The sequence below is a fragment of the Pelobates fuscus genome, chromosome 2, assembly GCF_036172605.1.
Source record: "Pelobates fuscus isolate aPelFus1 chromosome 2, aPelFus1.pri, whole genome shotgun sequence".
NCBI lineage: Eukaryota > Metazoa > Chordata > Amphibia > Anura > Pelobatidae > Pelobates > Pelobates fuscus.
The window spans coordinates 395526459-395548127 of NC_086318.1; positions in this window are offsets into that span (position 1 = coordinate 395526459).

The following is a 21669-nucleotide window of genomic DNA, read 5'->3' on the forward strand; positions in this document are numbered from 1 at the left end:
ACACCCTGTCAGTGACTTACCTGAATCCAGCACCGATGCCTTCACCCACGCTCCTCCCCCGCTGACGTCAGCTGGCGGGAGAGACCTAATGCGCATGCACGGCAATGGCCGCAAGCGCTCATTAGACCTCCCCATAGGAAAGCATTATTCAATGCTTTCCTATGGGGATTTTAGCGACTCTGGAGGACCTCATGCATAGTGTGAGGACGTCCAGCGTAGTTTAAAACACTTTTCGGGTTTTAAGAACCCGGAAGTCCCTCTAGTGGCTATCTGATAGACAGCCCTTAGAGGAGGACTTAACCCTGCAAGGTATTTATTGCAGTTTATAAAACTGCAATAATTACACTAGCAGGGTTATGGGGGATGGAAGTTGGCACCCAGGCCACTCCAATGGGCAGAAGTGCCTTGAGTGTCCATTTAAGCTTACTTATGGCACATATATTTAACAAATATGTGTTCATAAAGTCCTAAAAATAAAAGTAGAAATTAACTATCTGCACTGCTGAGTACCTCCATCTTTGCTTCCAGTTAAAGGGACACTGTAGTCACCAGAACAACTACAGAGTAATGTAGTTGTTCTGGTGAGTATAGCAGGCTCCTAAAGCTATTTTAATGTAAACGCTGCCTTTTCAGAGAAAAGGCAGCGTTTACATTGCTACCTAGGAACAACACCAGTGGCAATGACTCAGGAGCAGCACGCGTTCGCCAGCACTGTGTTTGGCTCTACCCCCACACCGCCTCCTCAGCTGAAATAATCAGAATTGACAATCTCAGTCAATCCAATGCTATGGCAAAGCATTGGATTGACTCAGATTGTCAATTCTGGTGATCTCAGTAACGTGGATTGGTGGCAGGGCCAGTGCCATCAGACCTGCGTGGCGCTGAAAATAAAGGTGATTTCTATCCTATTTAAGGGGGGCAAGGGGAGTCGGCCACCTGAATAATGTTTTAACACTACAGGGTCAGGAATACACGTTCCTTCAATGATTGTTATGAACAGTGAGATTTGTACCTGTCAGTCAGCAGAGAGAGATACAGAGAGTACAGAAAGAAGTGGAGAATCTTAAAGAATAGGGGATATTTGATCAAAGTATTTGAAATTACTAAAAGCGAGGCAGACTAGCGGAGACAATTGGCATATTCAGTTAAAATTAACACTGATACATTTTCTTAATATTTCAGTTTACCCTCCTTCAATGCAATATGTGCCATGACTGTGCCTGAATTGAACTGGGTTGTACTGAATTCAGTTGCTAAATGTTTAACATTAATTTTAAAGAAAGCACAGCATTACAAAAACATGTTAACACAAGTTATAGGTGATTTTCAGTCTTTTATTCAGTAATGTATTTTCCAGATAAGGGAAAATTCCCCTTTAGTAGTCAACACCGAAATATTAATGGTTATTAGAGCCCCCTATTGTTGTAATAATATCTTTAAAGGGACACTCCACTCACACTAACAAGCAATGCACCTCGCTTCCTTCCATGGGTTATGGCTACTCTGCCACGCTTCGCCTAAATTCTGTAAGTGCAGTTATTTGCAAAAATCTCTGCACACAAAGGTCCAGCCGCAGTTTGGTGAGGCCATATGGGTAAATATTTTTATCCTACCAGTACAAGTGCTAAGCATGCCACGCCTAAATACAAGGAAAATAAATAAATAAATAACAATATATTTTAAATTAGACATTTATTTATTCACCATGTTACAAAGACTACACTTGACAAATCCAACATCACATCTCTCAGAGTACACACATTATAAACTACTCACCAAAGAGAAAAAAAATGATAAAATAATAATATTAACACCAAACATACTATTCCTCCCTTCTTCCGTATTACACCCCCATCCCCCTTCTTCTTTTCTAACTTTAGTGACTCCAACTTACATATAAAGTTGATTAGTTCCTCCCATCCCAAACTTCTTTATACCTTATCCAGGGTAACCATCTTTTTACCATTACTTAAAAATAGCATTTGCTCCTAATCATATATCTCATCGGCTGCATTAATTTATTGTAGGCATTATCAGTTGTCTCCAATATTTAGTGATTAAGACTTTGGCTGTGTTGATCAAGCAATCCAGATCACCTAGAAATTGTATAATATTAGTAGTTGTTTGTTTCCCAAATTATGAGTGGGCAAGACCACCATATATGTACAAAAGTACTGGTGTTATATAGACACACCAATATTTATCTGAGCTATCAGGACGAATTTTACGAATCATATATGGCACTCTATACCATCTCATCAAAGCCTCAAAAGAATTTTCTTGTATTTTAGTTGATAGCAAACATTTATGGGCCAATTAAACAATCTTAGACCATTGTTCATCTGTTAAATATATATTGCAATCCGCCTCCCATTTTTTCATATAATGAGGTTTTTCCGTTAATTCTTTTTCTGTTATTAATTTATATATTTTTTAAATCAGTCCAGTCAGAGGTTCTTTGAACCAACACATGTTTTCAAATAATGATAGAGATTCTTTAAACTGACCACTGACCACTTTTTTTTCCCCCAAACATCTATTTAGTGATGTATTTGTACTCCACTATCCTTTATAGGCCGTCTCATAGCTTTCTGCGGGAAATTCTTTGCAGCAACCCCAGCTACAACATAAATGAATTAACCTGCTAGATTGATAGAAACTGCGTAGTTACCACTCAATGTTCTAGTGATACCATAGAAGCCAGGTTTATTGAACTGCTTCCCCTGTCCTCATTAACATCTGATTTTACAATATCATGAAACATGAGCTTCTTGCTGAGTCCTGTGGGCTGGCTGGAGCTTCAAAAGGTATCACTTTGCCCGCAACATCTCGACTCAACATCTCTGGGGAACAGACTGCTCTCCATAAACTGTACTCCCTAACAGGCCAGGCCTAACAGCTTCATAACTGAACCAGTTTTCCAGACCTGCAATATGACATATTATCCAGCTTGCTGATGGGAGTGTAGGGAACATTCCATACTGCAGGACGTATTCCCATCCTGCCCATGCACCATTGGAGATAGTCATGGGTGAGGCAGAATATGAAGGGGTTATATGAGGCTTGTTTGATGGGGAACACTAATGTTATTGATACAATATCAGGGGAGAGAAGGTAGTAAGTGGAGGTGAGACGAATGAATCAGGTGAATGGAAGGTAGCGATCAGGGAACAGAGGTTGCAAGGGAGTGTACAAATTGTGTAATAGAAGGTCTTGATCTAGGGAAGATGGAACTAAGAGATAAGATAGAACTAGAAGGGAAGACGGACTGAACAGGGGACTGTATTTGAAAAGAACATGGGACAGAGCCCAGAAGACTAGGGCACAGCTCAGGAAGAGGAAACAAAGAAAATGTGAACAGTGTAAAGAATGGGATGGGAGTTACATAGAGGTTAGAATGGGTTGTCATAAGCAGTGGAATTTATAAGGGAAAGACAGTTACATAAACAGTGAACGCAAAAATTACAAACAGAAGAATACTGTAATACCTGAGTGTAAATCACTGCTGCTTCCTCGTACTGGGAGACACAATGTCACAGTGTCACAGTCTCAAGGAACATACATGAAGCCTAATGCAGTATAACCGGGCACTCTGGAGATATCCACATTCAAGTGAAGAGCTTAGAAGAGGAATACATTTTGAGACACTGCAACCTTGTCATTGATTCATCGCTTATGTAAACAAGCTCCACTGTGGTCTCTTTTAGCCTTTTGGGGTTCCAGTCCTTTAGTGTGTATTTTTCAAACATTTTGGTATTGGTATTTTTACTGAGCTCTCTGGAATCCTGACTGGCTAGTTTTACAATGTTTGTGCTTCTGGTTGCCTGATCTGGCTTGTACATCTGCTACACTGCCTTTAGGTACTCGCCCTTTCACCTCTCCAGAGGTTTTCTTTCCATCAACTTCGGCCACATTAAAATCTCTCTGTCCCTTTTTGATCTGTTCTTTCTTTCAGGTTTGGTATACACTTATGAGTGAATAGTACTAAATCCTTACAGGGAGACATTGAACATTGTTTCAGGTAGTTAAAAAAAAACTCTTGCTATGCCCACCGCACCATGAAACTTTCAGGTTAATGATCCAAAAATGATGTAAAGCTAAATTATCAACAATACATCATGATAACTCCACATAAAGCACAACCAGAGCATACCATGCAAAACAATGTAACCGCCCCAGTGCAGTACATATTGGTCCATGCTTGCATACTGCACTATGTTTTGCAAGCCCAAGTGGTGGTGGGGTTTTTGGATTATGGGAGAACATATAGTGACCATTTTAGATCAAGGGCCATCTTAATGAATCCTCACTTACCTGTTTTGTCCCTACATGGTGGGACATGGTAAATCATGCCCTCGGTGGTAATGGTTTAAGTGGTTAGATGTTATTTATAAGAAAAAAGAGGAAAGATGGAAGCTAAAGGGAAACACTCATAAGTGGAGTTAACCCACAATAAACTACCAGAGTAGTAACAGACAAAGAGAGAAACTTTGAGTGCCCTTAGGAGAATGAATTAAAAATTAAAGGGACTCTATAGTCACCATATAAAAGCAAGAAAGACAGGTCCCCCAGCCTTCCTTCTTGCTTTTATATGTACTTTCATTTATTAAAAATAAATTTCGAGGTGTTTTTATATTAAAAACTTACCTCCGTTCCAGCGCCGAGCTCCCCGCTAGGCCGCGCCCCCTTTTTCGTCAAAATGACGAAATCGCGGGGCCCAATGGGACGGCTTCGCGCTGCACCAATCGCGTTCTTCATAGAGCGGCATTGAATGCCGCCCTATGAAGAACCTGAGCGCTTTACCGCGCATGTGCGCGGAATGCGCGTTCGCGAGCTGAGCTGTCTGACTGACAGCTCAGCTCGCGTTCTAAAATTATCAATGAGGGGGGGGACTTACTGCCCCCCCCCCGGCCCCCACCCCTGAGCGGCGGGTGGGGGCCCTACAATTATCAATAAGGGGGGGACCTACTGTCCCCCCCCCGGCCCCCACCCCTGAGCGGCGGGTGGGGGCCCTACAATTATCAATAAGGGGGGGACCTACTGTCCCCCCCGGCCCCCACCCCTGTGCGGCGGGTGGGGGCCCTAAAATTCACAATAGGGAGGGGACCTACTGTCCCCCCCCCCGGCCCCCACCCCTGTGCGGCGGGTGGGGGCCCTAAAATTCACAATAAGGGGGGGGACCTACTGCCCCCCCCCCGGCCCCCACCCCTGAGCGGTGGGTGGGGGCCCTAAAATTATCAATAGGGGGGGACCTATTGTCCCCCCCCGGCCCCCACCCCTGAGCGGCCCCCACCCCTGAGCGGTGGGTGGGAGCCCTAAATACAAAGGGGGTGGGGACCCTAGTTAACACTCTCCCCCCCACCCCCCCTCCCCCCACAAAAAAACTTATCTCCCTACCTACCCCCCTCACCCTAAAAATAATGAGGGGGGACCATTAACTAAAAACCTGTAAAAAAAGAAAAAATGAGATAAAATCAACTTACCATTCGATGTTTTCTTTCTTCTAAAATCTTCTTTCTTCAGCCCCAAAAAAGGCCAAATAAAAATCCATAATAACCGACGCAATTAAAAAAAAAAAAAAAACCGAGCGCAAAAAAAAATAATACATCTTCACCCATGGAGGGCTCCGCGCAGACTGAGCTCCGCAGGGCGGGGGAAGGCTTACAAAGCCTTGCCCCGCCCTGCAATTATGCTAAGAACACTCTGATTGGTGGGTTTAAGCCAATCAGAGTGCTCTTTGTCATTTTACAAGCGTGGGAAAGTTCTTTGGAATTTTCCCACGCTTGTAAAATGACACAGAGCACTGTGATTGGATGGATTTCAAGCCATCCAATCACAGTGCTCTGTGTCATTTTACAAGCGTGGGAAAGTTCTTTGGAATTTTCCCACGCTTGTAAAATGACACAGAGCACTGTGATTGGATGGATTTCAAGCCATCCAATCACAGTGCTCTTTGTCATTTTACAAGCGTGGGAAAGTTCTTTGGAATTTTCCCACGCTTGTAAAATGACACAGAGCACTGTGATTGGATGGCTTGAAATCCATCCAATCACAGTGCTCTTTGTCATTTTACAAGCGTGGGAAAGTTCTTTGGAATTTTCCCACGCTTGTAAAATGACACAGAGCACTGTGATTGGATGGATTTCAAGCCATCCAATCACAGTGCTCTTTGTCATTTTACAAGCGTGGGAAAGTTCTTTGGAATTTTCCCACGCTTGTAAAATGACAAAGAGCACTCTGATTGGCTTAAACCCACCAATCAGAGTGTTCTTAGCCTAATTGCAGGGCGGGGCAAGGCTTTATAAGCCTTACCCCGCCCTGCGGAGCTCAGTCTGCGCGGAGCCCTCCATGGGTGAAGATGGATTATTTTTTTTTGCGCTCGGGTTTTTTTTTTTTTTTTTTATTCCGTCGGTTATTATGGATTTTTATTTGGCCTTTTTTGGGGCTGAAGAAAGAAGATTTTAGAAGAAAGAAAACATCGAATGGTAAGTTGTTTTTATCTTATTTTTTTTTTCTTTACAGGTTTTTAGTTAAAGGGTCCCCCCTCATTATTTTTAGGGTGAGGGGGGTAGGTAGGGAGATAAGTTTTTTTTTGGGGAGGGGGGGTGGGGGGGAGAGGGTTAACTAGGGTCCCCACCCCCTTTGTATTTAGGGCCCCCACCCACCGCTCAGGGGTGGGGGCCGGGGGGGGACAATAGGTCCCCCCCTATTGATAATTTTAGGGCCCCCACCCACCGCTCAGGGGTGGGGGCCGGGGGGGGGGGTCAGTAGGTCCCCCCCCCCTTATTGTGAATTTTAGGGCCCCCACCCGCCGCACAGGGGTGGGGGCCGGGGGGGGACAGTAGGTCCCCTCCCTATTGTGAATTTTAGGGCCCCCACCCACCGCTCAGGGGTGGGGGCCGGGGGGGGACAGTAGGTCCCCCCCTTATTTTTTATTTTAGGGCCCCCACCCGCCGCACAGGGGTGGGGGCCGCGGGGGGGACAGTAGCCCCCCCCCCTTATTGTGAATTTTAGGGCCCCCACCCGCCGCACAGGGGTGGGGGCCGGGGGGGGACAGTAGGTCCCCTCCCTATTGTGAATTTTAGGGCCCCCACCCGCCGCACAGGGGTGGGGGCCGGGGGGGGACAGTAGCCCCCCCCCCTTATTGTGAATTTTAGGGCCCCCACCCGCCGCACAGGGGTGGGGGCCGGGGGGGGACAGTAGGTCCCCTCCCTATTGTGAATTTTAGGGCCCCCACCCGCCGCACAGGGGTGGGGGCAGTATGTCCCCCCCTTATTTTTTATTTTAAGGCCCCCACCCACCGCACAGGGGTGGGGGCCGGGGGGGGACAATAGGTCCCCCCTTATTGATAATTTTAGGGCCCCCACCCGCCGCACAGGGGTGGGGGCCGGGGGGGCAGTATGTGCCCCCCTTATTTTTAGGGCCCCCACCCACCGCTCAGGGGTGGGGGCCGGGGGGGGGGAGGAGAGTAGGTCCCCCCCCCCCCCCCCTTCAACCACTATTGTGGCCGGACAGCATCCCTGTGGGTTCGGGCTTCAGCTGTCAGCTGAAGCCACGCCCACAGCAGTGCTGACAGGCTGTCAGCACACAAAGCGCGTTCACAGTGCTTTGTGTGCTGATAGCCCGTCTGATGCATTCACCCAGAATGCATCGGACGAGAGGCCTTTTTAGGGCCTCTGAACTCGGAAGTCCCTCTGGTGGCCGTCTGATTGACTGCAACAAGAGGTGTTCCAAGCTTCCAATGTAAACACTGCATTTTCTCAGAAAATACAGTGCTTACAAGAAAAAGGCTCCGGGTAGCTGTAGCACTCACCTAAACAACCTCATTAAGCTGAAGTTGTTCAGGTGACTATAGTGTCCCTTTAACTTTATTGATAAAAATAAATAGTAACTGAGTACTGAGTGTACTTGGGTGATCTAGTAACCAGGGCCGGACTGGCCCACCGGGATACCGGAAAATTTCCCGGTGGGCCGTCGGCACCTGGGGCCGGGAAGACATTTTGGTGACCTGCGGCCCCAGGGAGAACTTGAATGGCAGGGGAAGCTCTTCTGGCGGCCGCTGGTGGAGCAGGCTGTTCTGTCTCTGCTCCTCCTCCCTCGCGCGCAGCTTAATTAGACCGGGGCCGGAATATGACGTCATATTCCAGCCCCGGTCTCATTAAGCTGCGCGCGAGGGAGGGGGAGCAGAGACAGAACAGCCTGCTCCCCCAGCGGCCGCCATTCAAGTTCTCCCTGCGGCCGCCAGCACACCTATCAGTCTGCTCACCCACACAGGTAGCAACAAGTATGTATGTCAGTGGGAGTGTGTGTGTCTGTGTCATGCTGTGTGTGTGTCTGTCTGTGTCATGCTGTGTGTGTGTCTGTCTGTCATGCTGTGTGTGTGTCTGTCTGTGTCATGCTGTGTGTGTCTGTCTGTCATGGTGTGTGTGTGTGTGTGTGTCTGTCTGTGTCATGGTGTGTGTGTGTCTGTCTGTCATGGTGTGTGTGTGTCTGTTGTGTCATGGTGTGTGTGTGTGTCTGTCATGGTGTGTGTGTGTCTGTCTGTGTCATGGTGTGTCTGTCATGGTGTGTATGTCTGTCATGGTGTGTGTGTGTGTCAGTCGTGGTGTCTGTGTGTGTGTGTTTAAAATAGTGTTTTACTCACCTTTTTTTCCAACGTCGTGCTGGTCTCTGCCTCTATGACTGAGATCATCAAGCTTGATGATCTCAGCCAATCCGCACTGACACAGGAAGCGCCTCTAGTGACCGTCTGAGTGTCTGTCACTAGAGGTGTCACTAGGAAGCAATGTAAACACTGCCTTTTCTCTGAAAACTTAGTGTTTACATTGAAAAGCCTGCAGGGACAGGCTATAGACACCAGAACCACTACATTAAGCTAGAAACATAGAAACATAGAAACATAGAATGTGACGGCAGATAAGAACCATTCGGCCCATCTAGTCTGCCCAGTTTTCTAAATACTTTCATTAGTCTCTGGCCTTATCTTATAGTTAGGATAGCCTTATGCCTATCCCACGCATGCTTAAACTCCTTTACTGTGTTAACCTCTACCACTTCAGCTGGAAGGCTATTCCATGCATCCACTACCCTCTCAGTAAAGTAATACTTCCTGATATTATTTTTAAACCTTTGTCCCTCTAATTTAAGACTATGTCCTCTTGTTGTGGTAGTTTTTCTTCTTTTAAATATAGTCTCCTCCTTTACTGTGTTGATTCCCTTTATGTATTTAAATGTTTCTATCATATCCCCCCTGTCTCGTCTTTCCTCCATGCTATACATGTTAAGATCCTTTAACCTTTCCTGGTAAGTTTTATCCTGCAATCCATGAACCAGTTTAGTAGCCCTTCTTTGAACTCTCTCTAAGGTATCAATATCCTTCTGAAGATAGGGTCTCCAGTACTGTGTACAGTCCTCCAAGTGAGGTCTCACCAGTGTTCTGTACAATGGCATGAGCACTTCCCTCTTTCTACTGCTAATACCTCTCCCTATACAACCAAGCATTCTGCTAGCATTTCCTGCTGCTCTATTACATTGTCTGCCTACCTTTAAGTCATCAGAAATAATCACCCCTAAATCCCTTTCCTCAGATGTTGAGGTTAGGACTCTATCAAATATTCTGTACTCTGCCCTTGGGTTTTTACGTCCAAGATACATTATCTTGCACTTATCCACATTAAATGTCAGTTGCCACAACTCTGACCATTTTTCTAGTTTACCTAAATCATTTTCCATTTGGCTTATCCCTCCTGGAACATCAACCCTGTTACATATCTTAGTATCATCCGCAAAAAGACACACCTTACCATCAAGACCTTCTGCAATATCACTAATAAAAATATTAAAGAGAAGCCTGGTGACAAGCCCAAGCTTCGAATATACTCCATTGACTACAACCCTCTGTTGCCTGTCACTAAGCCACTGCCTTACCCATTCAACAATATTGGAATTCAAACTCAAAGATTGTAGTTTATTGATAAGCCTTCTATGTGCAACAGTGTCAAAAGCCTTACTGAAATCTAGGTAAGCAATGTCTACTGCACCACCCTGATCTATAATTTTAGTTACCCAATCAAAAAAATCAATAAGATTAGTTTGGCATGATCTCCCCTGAAGTAAACCCATGTTGTCTCTGATCTTGAAATCCATGTGTTTTTAGATGTTCAACAATCCTATCCTTTAACATGGTTTCCATCACTTTCCCCACTACTGAAGTAAGGCTTACTGACCTATAGTTGCCCGACTCCTCCCTATTACCTTTCTTGTGAATGGGCACAACATTTGCTAACTTCCAATCTTCTGGGACTACTCCTGTTATCAATGATTGGTTAAATAAATCTGTTAATGTTTTTGCTAGTACACCACTAAGCTCTTTTAATAGCTTTGGGTGTATTCCATCAGGTCCCATTGACTTATTTGTCTTTACTTTTGTCAGTGGAAATAGAACCTCTTCCTCTGTAAACTCACGTGTAATAAATGACTCATTTATCCTTTTTCTTTTTTTTGTAAATATAATTTTTATTATTTTTGGAATAAGTAGTGTCAAACGTAGAAATTCAACATGGAGACTCGCAGGTCTCTAGCTCACACATGTACGCATGGGCACGCAGGCCCGTTCATCGTCTGTTCTTAATTTTGGCTCACAGGCCTCGAGTGATCTCCATAAGTAAAGTGTTAAGAGAGAGACAGACCGGTCTCATTTAGATAGCATTATGCTCAACATATCTAGACATTTCAAGTCTCTGGAACAGTGGCACATAGGAAAACCTTTACCACCCCTGGCTTGGTAAACCCTCTGCTCCAAGATGCTAATGTGGGCAGCACAGTCACTCCTTGGGTAGTAGGAGGTCCTAATGGTCGGCCTAACGGTCTGTGGATGTTGTGGTATCTCCGCCCTGAGTCTAGGCTTGAGTATAGACGTTGCCTGCCGGGACTCGACATTCGAGTCGGGGTTCTGCGTTTGAGTCCTCTGACAGGTGTGATGTTATCTGAGTGTGTGCTGGGCTTGCACCTGTCAGCCGCCTGTGGCCTAGTGTTTTCTATTCTAGGTCGGGGTACATAGGATTGTGTGCCTTGTCAGGTCTTGTGTGGAACAGCTATTGTCGCGTGGCTTGACCGTGTCTGTCCCTGCCTCCTCTGTGCCCTCTCAGAGTGTCTGGTTAGGGGTGTCAGTTAGCGCCAGCTTGCCTATGGCAACTGTTACCTATGCTAGCTTCTAGTTCGGTCTGCTACTCCCGTCAGGCCCATCTGTTATTTCTAGGTCGTAGACTTGGTCCTTCTTGGTCGGGGTGTGTAGGAGAGGTCGAGGATAGAGGGTTGGGGTCATGGAATTAGGGGGGTGTCGGGTGTGTCTGTAGTCCCTTATGGTTCGTTCCTGTCTATCAGTCTCAAGCGGTCCGTAAAGTCTGGTTTTGAGGTCTGTAATATCCAATGTGTCCACGTGTTATAATATGTCTGTTGTGTGTTTGCTGCTGTGTGTTGGAATTCCTCTAGGATTCGGAGGTCTTCCATATGGGCGTACCAAGTGGTCAGTGGTGGGGTTGTGGTTTGTTTCCAATATTTGGGGATGATGGATTTGGCCGTGTTCAGTATTCGTATGGACAGCGATTTTTTGTATGCGGATCTCGGTATCTTAGTATGGTGTAGGAGCATTTCTGCGGGCTTAAAGGGGGGTGGGTCATCTGAGAACAGTTGTAGCATCTTGTGGATTCCCTGCCAGAACGGGATGATTCCCTTGCATTCCCACCAAATGTGCAGGTGTGTGCCCCTCTCCGCTTCACATCTCCAGCATTGTGGAGAGTGTGTCGGGGAGATCGCGTGTAGAGTCGTTGGCGTGCGGTACCAGTGTGTCATGATTTTGTATGCCGTGTCCTGAGTCTTGCTATAGCTAGCGCAGTGGTGTGTGAGGTAACAGATTTTTCCCCATGCAGCTTCGTCAAGTGTGTGCCCTAGTGCCTCTTCCCATTTTCCCATGAAGCCTGGTGTGGCCGTTGGTGTGTGAGTCAGTAGTAGGTTGTATAGAAAAGAGACTCCATGTGCCAATGGTTGGGGTTCTAGGCATTCCCTTTCGAATGCCGTTGGGGTTCTCGTGAGCGATGTGCCTTGAGGGAGTGTGGCAATGTAGTGGCGTAGCTGTCGGTATTTGAGTTGCGTCAGGAATGTGATTGGTGCTTCTCCTCTAAGCTCCCTCAGGGTTTTTTTTTTTAATGCCGTCGGGTCTGGAGATATGTCTGAGCCTGGGTAAGGGGTTTGGAATTATGGCCCTGAATGCTTTTGGGTCTTGACCTGGGGGGAACTCAGGGTTGTATGTCAGAGGCAGCATGGGTGAGTGGTGCGTTGACAGATTGTGTTTTCCCTTCGCCCTCTGCCATTCCTGGATGGTGGCCCTCACATATTGTGATTGTGTTAGCGTCTTACTCCCTGATCCTGGTGGTATCCATGGTATTATCGCTGTCGGTATCCCTGCCTCTCCCTCCTCTGCTTGCTTCCAGAGCTTGTGTACCCCCTCCTTGGACCATTCCAGTATCCGCAGGAGGTGGCAGGCTCTGTAATACAAGTGGAAGTCCGGGAGGGCTAGACCGCCTCTGTTTTTGGGAAGTGTAAGTGTGTTGTGGCTTATCCTGGGTCTTTTCCCATCCCACACGTATCTGCCCAGAGCGGAGCGTAGTGTGGTGAAGAATGAGCGAGGAATTGTTATGGGGATGGTCTGGAACAGATACAGCAGGCGTGGTAGTCAGAAGTTCATCTTGACCACCTGTATTCTGCCCAGCCAGGAGATGTGTGGGTATGCCCATTCCCTCATGTCTGCGTGTAGCTGTGCGTGCATCGGTGTAAAGTTCTCCCCGTACATGTCTCCTGCCTTTCTGGTCAGCCAGATGCCCAGATAGCGGATCTTGTGTGCTGCCCACCTAAAGGTGTAGCTTTGTCGCATGTGTGTTGTCCTGTGTTCCGGTATGCTGATGTTAAGTATGGATGATTTTGTGTTGTTGATTTTTAAATTAGATATGGCCCCGAAGTCATGTAGTGCCTTCAAGATGTTGGGGAGAGAAACCTCCGGGTTCGATATGTAAAATAGCATGTCGTCTGCATATGCCGCGATTTTGTGGTGGGTCTTACCCACCGTCACCCCTGTGATGTCTGGGTTTGTCCTGATGGCCTGTAAGAGCGGTTCCAGTGCGAGGACGAAAAGCAATGGGGATAGGGGGCAGCCTTGACGGGTGCCATTTCGAATTTCGAATGCCGTTGTCAGTGCCCCGTTCACCACTACCTGTGCGGATGGTTGTGTGTATAGGGCCTCTATCCAGCCTCTAATTCTGGGGCCCATGCCGGTGTGTGCTAGTGTTCTAAACATGTATGACCATCCGACTCTGTCGAAGGCCTTCTCCGCATCCGTGGACAGCAGGAGGAGGCCCCCGTGAGCGTGTTTCTGGCTGTGTATCAGAGTGAGGGTGCGCATAGTGTTGTCCCGTGCCTCTCTCCCCGACACGAACCCCACCTGGTCCGGGTGTACCAGGTAGGGCACGTGTGGTTGCAGTCTGTTGGCCAGTATTTGGCCAGAAATTTAAGGTCACAGTTGATGAGAGAGATGGGTCGGTAGTTTCCGCAGTGGTCCCCATCCCTACCCTCTTTTGGGAGGATGGTGATGTGAGCTGCGAGTGATTGTTTGGGAAAGTGGTGTCCCGCCCTGATAGCGTTGTATGTGTCTACTAGGGGGGTGTAGAGTATGTCCGCAAATGTTTTGTAGTAGCTCCGGGGTAAGCCGTCGGGGCCTGGGCTTTTGCCCGGTTTCGTCTGTTTTATTGCGAGGGCCAATTCTTCCAGCGTGATCTCCTCTTCTAGGAGGTCTGCAGTGGTTTTGTCTAGTGAGGGTAGGTCTTGTGTAGTGAGATAGTCATTTATTTTATTCGTCAGGCGTTCGTCGGCAGCCTGTGTCGGTGGGCGGGGCAGATCGTATAGGTTGGCATAGTATGTTTTAATTATGTCCTGGATCTTCGTGGGTAGTCGGTGTAATGTGCCTTTTTCGTCTCTAATGCGCTCTATGTATGTCTGCTGTCTGCGTTTTGCTAGCATCCTAGCGAGTAGTTTGCCACTTTTGTCACCATGTAGTGCAAAGAACGCTTTGTGTCGCAATGCGTCTCTGAGATGTCTCTTCAGTAGGAGTTGGGTCAGTGCCCTGCGGAGTGTAAGAAGTTTGTCTTGTAGTGCGTGTGATTGGGTGCCCTTGTTTTGTGTGTCTATCTCCTGGATTTCGGTGAGTATTGCGGATATCTCCGCTTCCCTACGCTTTTTCAGCATGGCTCCTTTTTGGAGGAAGTGACCTCTCGCTACGCTCTTATGGGCCTCCCATAGTATAGTCGGTGTCGTTTGTTCGGGTGTGTTTAAGGGGAAGTATTCTCTCAGTACGGTGCTAATGTCCGCCTTAATGTCCGGTTGCGTTAGCAAGTGTTCATTTAGGCGCCATTTGGTCACCCTTGGTCTGCGCATCGGGGACGTTATCGTGATGGAGATTGGTGCATGGTCCGACCACGTCACTGTGCCTAGCTCCGCTCGCTCAACTAATGGGAGGTGGAAGTGAGTCATAAAGAAGTAGTCAATCCTGGTGTAGGTGTTGTGGGGGTGGGAAAAGAAAGTATAATCCCTTTCATCAGGGTGGGCCCTCCAGCAGTCAATTAGCTTTTGTTTAGATAGGAGAGTTTTAAGTGCTGTTAAGTGTTGGGTCGGGATATGAGATGTCCCCGATGAGGAGTCCCATCTTGGGTCCATAGCTACGTTGAAATCGCCCCCCAGGATGAGTACCCCTTCCGCAAATTTCTGGAGTTTGCGCAATGTGTGGGATAGAAACCTATAGTGTCTCTGGTTGGGGGCGTAGATGTTGGCGAATGTGTAGGTTTGGCCTACTATCTTCCCTTTCACAAATAAGTACCTGCCCTCCCTGTCCGTCAGTATCTCTTCTTCTAGGAAGGGGACCCTCTTGTGCATTAGGATCGCGACTCCCCGTGCCTTTCCCCCCTGGAAATCGCTATAAGACCCCTTCGGGAACCTGTGGTCGTAGAAGCGGGGTCGTGCCCCTTCTCTAAAGTGGGTCTCCTGTATGTAGGCTATGGACGCTTTTAGAGTGTGGAGTTCGCGTAGTGTAGTCGACCTCTTTTCAGGTTTATTAAGCCCTTTGGCATTGATGGACACTAATGTGAGGTTTGCTGGTGTGAGTCACATGTTTGGTGTGTGGCTGTGTGTGTGTCTATGTCTTCAGTCGTTTGGTCTCGGGGCGTAGGATGGGAGGGGGGTGGGGAAGGTGGGGAGGGTGTTGGGAAGTGAGGGGATAAATAGGTGTATGAAGTAACCGTCACCTGGGTGACGTTAGGGTTATGGCCTCGAGGTGTATGCGTGGGCCTGGGCCGTTTTGCGCGCCCAGTGCCCCTCTCACCTGAATGTGGCGCCTATCCCGTCGGGGTGTGGGAGGAACACCGAGAAGTGTCGTGACCACGTGGGAAACTCCTCCCCCAGGTGGTCCGGTTCTCGATCTCTTCCTAGTCTGGGTGGTCTGGGAACGTCTGCCTTGCCTCCCTGTTCAGTGGCTCTAGTCGTGATCGTAGGTGGTTGTCTCCGCCTATGGACATCTCTGCAGTCGAATCGTCACCCTGGGCATATCTTCAAGTAACACAAGAACAAGAAACAATAAATAATAACACAAGTAAACCTTCATAAACATCCAAGTTATTACTGCGCGGCTTTGTGGGCCGGCCGACCCCCCCGCTCACCCTCCCCTTCCACAGTAAGATGATGGTGCCGTAATATAATAGTTATGCTAATGCTAATACCTACAAAGTTGGCTATAGATCACCCCCTGTCTCCAGTTATTCCCAGTTACCCTAGCTCGTGGTGATAGGTGTCCCTGTGCCCTGCCAGCTCTTCCGTGCTCTGGATGGGTATCATGAGTGGTCTGAGCATGTGTTGGGGCCTGTGTGCGAGGTGGTCCGCATGGGGTGACCTACGGTCCCCTTTCCTGTGTACCTGCTCTCTAGGCCTCACGGAATGTCCCCCCCTCCTCCCTCCTCTAACCTCCTCCTCTACGGGCCAATAGCGGCCCTGTCAGTTCCCGAGTGAACCGGGCCCACGCCTCTCCTCTCCCGCCCGCTCCTGCTGGGGTCATCACGGGTCCGGTGTAGGAGAAGCGTTTGCCCAGCCCAGTCGGCCTCATCTTGTGCCCGTCTCCCTCCCGGCCCATGCGTTGTCTGTTACCTTTTTGGCTGTACCTGCCCACCCTTCAACCCCCACCCCCTCCCCAGGTGGTTTAGCCAGTCCTGTGTTAAGAGTCCAGCATATACTTGCGAGCCTTTCTATATGAGCGCCGTCTCGGTCGTGGCCGGGGGCGGCAGTCCTGCGGTATATCGAATGATTTGCAAAGTCCGGGCCGCACCCGGGGTTTCTTAGTTCCGAAGGCGGGTGTCTCCGAAGGAGGGGTTTCAAAGTTCTAGATAGAACATTAGGTATAGTCCATAAGGTGGGCATTCCTCGTGTCCAGGTATGGGGAGTCCGTGTGAGTTGTGATAGTCCGTTTCTGGTTAGGATTCTGCTATTGTGTCAGGGGAGTCTCTACTGGTGGTGGTCGGCCGGTGTCGTCCGCCATCTTGGCGTGTGTCGTCGGTCTGCGTGGTCTGCGTACTCTGTGGTTGTGGTGGAGCCCCTCGAGCAGGCGTGTATGGTGCTAGCGGGTCCGGCCACTGTAAGGGTGCCGGCGTGATATGGAGTTCTGCTGCTAGGACATTCAGGTCTTGTCTGTCCTTCATCAGGAAGGGGCCGTTTGGTGTCTGTACTTGTAGCCCCGTGGGGAAGCACCAGCGGTAGCGCAGCTTATTTGCTTGTAATTGTTTGGTGAAGGGGCGTAGTGCTCGCCTGTATGCCAGCGTGGCTGGTGCCAAGTCGGGAAAAAGTTGTACCTCGGTGTCACCAAGGTGCACCGTTCCTGCGTCCCTGGCCTTTCTGAGTATATCCTCCTTGAGTTGGTAGCTCATCAAACAGCATATGATGTCGCGCGGTGGGGTCCCTTCCGGACCTTTGGGCCGTAGAGCCCTATGTGCTCTTATAAAGTCAATGGGATCATGGTGTGTGCGGCCCAGTATGGAATTGAAAAGGCCGGTCAGCGTGGTCTGCACTGGGGCGGAGTTGTCTGCTTCCTCCGGGATCCCCCGGACTCTGATATTCTGCCTCCTGCCGCGATTGTCCAGGTCTTCCATATGGCCCGCCATTTGCTGTAGTTGTAGGGTGTGGAGTCGTAGCGTGTCCGTGTTCGCAGACTGCGCCGCTGACATGTGGTCGCAGTCCGCCTCCACTTGGGCAACCCGCTGGTGTAGGCCTCGGATTTCCTCCTTGAGCGTTTGAAGCTCCGTTGAGATGGAGGTGCGGAGTTCCGAGTTGGCTGCTTTTAAGTCGGCTTTTGTGGGTAAGTTGCGTAGCATTTCCATCCAGTCTGGGTGGTGGGTGGCAGGATTGGCAGTCAGGTTGTCCGCCATGATCCCGTCTCCGTTTGGTGTGAGTGGGAGCGGGTCCTCTGGGGCCAGTTGGCTTGTGTAGGCCTGAGAGTCTGCGTCCGCTTGTGCGGTCAAGAATTGCCTCATGGAGGGGTTTTGAGACCTCCTGGGGGTATCCGCTTGTTTAGGGGGTTGAGAGGGTCGATTTGTCTTGCCCATTTTCGGGGTGAAAGTGTGCTTTAGGCGGTAATTTAGCGGAGCCTTGCAGGGAGCTCTAGGTCTATGCTGCCATCTTCTTCAGCGTCCAGGCCACGCCCCCCCAGTTATCCTTTTTCTTAACTTTCCCTTTCCCTTTCCTTCATTTTCATCTGTAAATACCGAACAAAAATATTCATTGACGCAGTCAGCTAGACCTTTATCCTCATCTACATACCTTCCTTCTTTTGTTTTTAATCTAACTAATCCTTGTTTTACTTTTCTTTTCTCATTTATGTATCTAAAAAAGGTTTTGTCCCCCTTTTTTACTGACTGGGCTATTTTCTCTTCTGTGTGTGATTTGGAAGCTCTAATAACTTGCTTAGCCTCTTTCTGCCTAATCTTATAGGTCATTCTGTCTTCCTCACTCTGGGTTTTTTTATAATTACTAAATGCTAACTTTTTGTTTTTTACTATTTTGGCTACATCTGCGGAGTACCACAGTGGTTTCTTGAATTTTTTGCTTTTACTGACAAGCCTAATGCAATTTTCTGTTGCCTTCTGTAGTGCAACTTTTAAATAATCCCATTTCTTTTGGACTCCATTTAAATTGCTCCAGTCTGATAATGACTCCTTTACACATATTCTAATTTTAGAAAAGTCTGTTTTTCTAAAGTCTAAAACTTTTGTTTTTGTGTGGTGGGACTCAGTCACTGTTCTTATATTAAACCACACTGACTGATGATCACTGGATCCTAAACTTTCACCTACAGTAATATCTGATACCAAATCTCCATTTGTTAACACTAAATCTAGTATGGCCTCTTTATGAGTTGGCTCCTCAACGACTTGTTTTAGAGACAATCCCAGTAGGGAGTTTAGAATATGTGTGCTCCTGGCACAAGTAGCTATTTTTGTTTTCCAATTCACATCAGGAAGATTAAAGTCACCCATGATGATAACGCTGTGTGTGTGTGTGTGCGCCTGCTAGTGAGTGAGCTTGCTTGCATGTGTGTGTGCCTGCTAGTGAGTGAGCTTGTGTTTTTATGTCAACGAGCTTATGTATATTAGTGAAATTGTTTGTCTATGAGGCTGTGTATCAATGTGTGTGTCAGTGAGATTGTCTGTGTCTGCATGTGAGTATGCTTACTGTATAATCAAATGTTTTACTCTGAAAGGACCAATATTTTATATTAGAAAAAGCAATATATATATATATATATATATATATATATATATATATATATATATATATATATATATTACTCAATCACCTGGGGTGGCAAGACATAGCCTTACATATTACATGCGACAATATATGGCGCAATGACTTATGGGGCTGGCATAGATTTTTTTTTCCAGGGCTGCTTTGTATCCCCAGTCCGGCCCTGCTAGTAACTGAGTACTGAGTGTACACGGGTGATCAGCAACAGTGCAAAATAGTCTGATAGCAATGTTAATGGCTGAATGCGAGGTGCGCAAAAATGTCCGCATAAAAATAAAAATAATAAATAATAACTGAGTACTGAATGTACAAAGGTTATCAGCATCAGTGAAAGATAGTCTGATAGCAGTATACTAGCTGGGTGCAAGGTGCCCAAAATATATCAGCATATGTTAGATGAGGTGAAAGATGTGTAAGTATCAAATTCTTATCACCGCATATCTAAGACAGCACAGTGTCGCAGTCATAACACGTGTGAATATCCTCAGTTACTAGATCACCCAAGTACACTCAGTACTCAGTAACTATTTAAGATGTTATTTATATGTTAATATTGTTTGTTTATGGGATCATTGTCAGGATCGAATTGTTAAAAGAGTTGGGGCTGAGATGTTATGTTAAATATGTTGACAATGACCTTTAAGAATTTATATGTTTTATTTATTAATAAAGCTGTGATAATTTTCCCACTTATAAGGTGTCTGAGTATCCTTGGGTTTTATGTTTTTTTTTATACCACATATGCCGAAAAGGCGACTATGCATTTGTCATGCCATTAGGTCTGCAAACAGGTGGCTCATTTATGTCTACCAACAAAGTGGACCTGGTAATGTTTTGACAGTCTTGACAAAGACACTATCTGCACTCTCACAATAGAAGCAAGACAGTAACTATTTATTCTCTATTATGTCTAGAGAAGAGTCAGGGACAACAAAAGTTTCAAGAGAAGAAGTATGATCAATGTTTATTTTTATTAATTTCAAGGCAATATCATTCGGTGTACTTTAAGGCGGTTCATCCATACATCTATTAAAAACTGGTTTAAAATTAGGGGGATGTTTATAAGTCCATTAAGTAAGAATCGACTCCCTAAGAATAAACTCCTACCATGGGCAAGGAGTGTAGTAATGTTTTTGTGCCAGTGGGGCACCAACCTTCTCCCACCTCCAATACCTAGATGCATTTTTTTTCATTTTGCTCTTCCCCTTCTGTAATGTGATTACATTGTTTTAAGAGCTGCTCTGAGACCAGAAGTGACACTGTAGGTTTGTCTGCATTTTTCTCAAACGCTGCATCATAAAAATTGTAAATAACTTTTGTTTCCATTAAACACTTGATGACATTATGTGATTATTTTGAACAGAAACATTGTGATCATACCTGAGTAGCAGCTGTAACTCATTGTACATTATATAATCTATGTGTATTTGAATTTCTTAGTGTTGTCTGATTTCTCCATTCTCCCCCTAGGCTACCTGAATTAAAAAAAACAAAAAAAAAACATGTTGAGAGTCCCAGTGTCCTCTCTAAACCAACAGAGTGTTTACACTGTTCCCCACTTTTTCATTACACCATGCATAATAGTTATTGGTTAATATACTAACCCATAACCACAAAAAAACTCCTGCTTTTTCTCACATTCCCCAAAGGTTTTGAGATGGGAATGGGGTTACTAATAGTATTTCCAAACCTCATTACATAAATATACACCTGATTTAAGCCACCATTCCTAAATACGTGCAATACATTTAAGAGTAGGAAATTGGCTAACTGAATATAGAACCACCAAGGGTCCTTAAATGGTTACTCCAAGCACCATGGCCAGTTTAGTGATTTGAAGTGGTCGTGGTGCTTGGAGTCTGTAGTTGCAGCATTTAACGCCTTTGAGACCAGAGGTGTAACTCCACCCCTGACAGCATCATTGAGGCGTCATTAGCTAACCAGGAACAATAGTCACGGGCAGGCTAATGTCAATTCTGTACATATTCTATGCACAGAAAGTCATTCATTTCTGAGAGCGAAAATGTATATTTCACTTGAATTTAAAGGAACACAAACATGCATTCCTGACCCAATAGTGCAAAACGCACCATTTAGGTGGCTTGCCCCCTTAAAAGCTTGAAAAACTCACCTTATTTCCAGCGCCATGCGGGTCCGCCTGCACTGGCCCCGCCCCCTTGGTGACATCATCAAAATTGCCGATTTTTAGCCAATCCAATGCTTTCCCGAGGGGAAGCATTGGATTGGCTAAAATCAGCAAGGGGGCGGCCCAAACACAGTTTTCTCTATGAGAAAAATTCAGCGTCCCAATACAGAGCGTGGTAACGCTGAACGGCAGAGCTGCCTACTGTGCAGCACTGCCCCAGGAAGCACTTCCAGTGGCCATCTGAGGAGTGACCACTTGGAGGTGTCCCTAAGGGCAATGTAAACACTGTCTTTTTTCTGAAAAGGCAGTGTTTGCATGAAAATGCCTGAATGCAATGATTATACCCACCAGAACAACTACATTACGATGTAGTTGTTCTGGTGACTATAGTGTCCCTTTAGGGTTTGTTAATCATTTGACAAGAGTTCTGGCCGGCAACATGCTTTTAAGCTTATTTGCAATTTAACCACTTTTTGTGCTCTCTTTTTGTCCCGCATTTTATCCCGATGATCAAAGCCTTCTGTTTAAAGGGTTACTTCAACCACCATGACCACTCTGCTTTTAGAGGTGGTCATGGTGGTAAAAATTTCTGCTTGAAAAACAGCACACATAGAATAATCTGCACTTTTGTGCTGGGA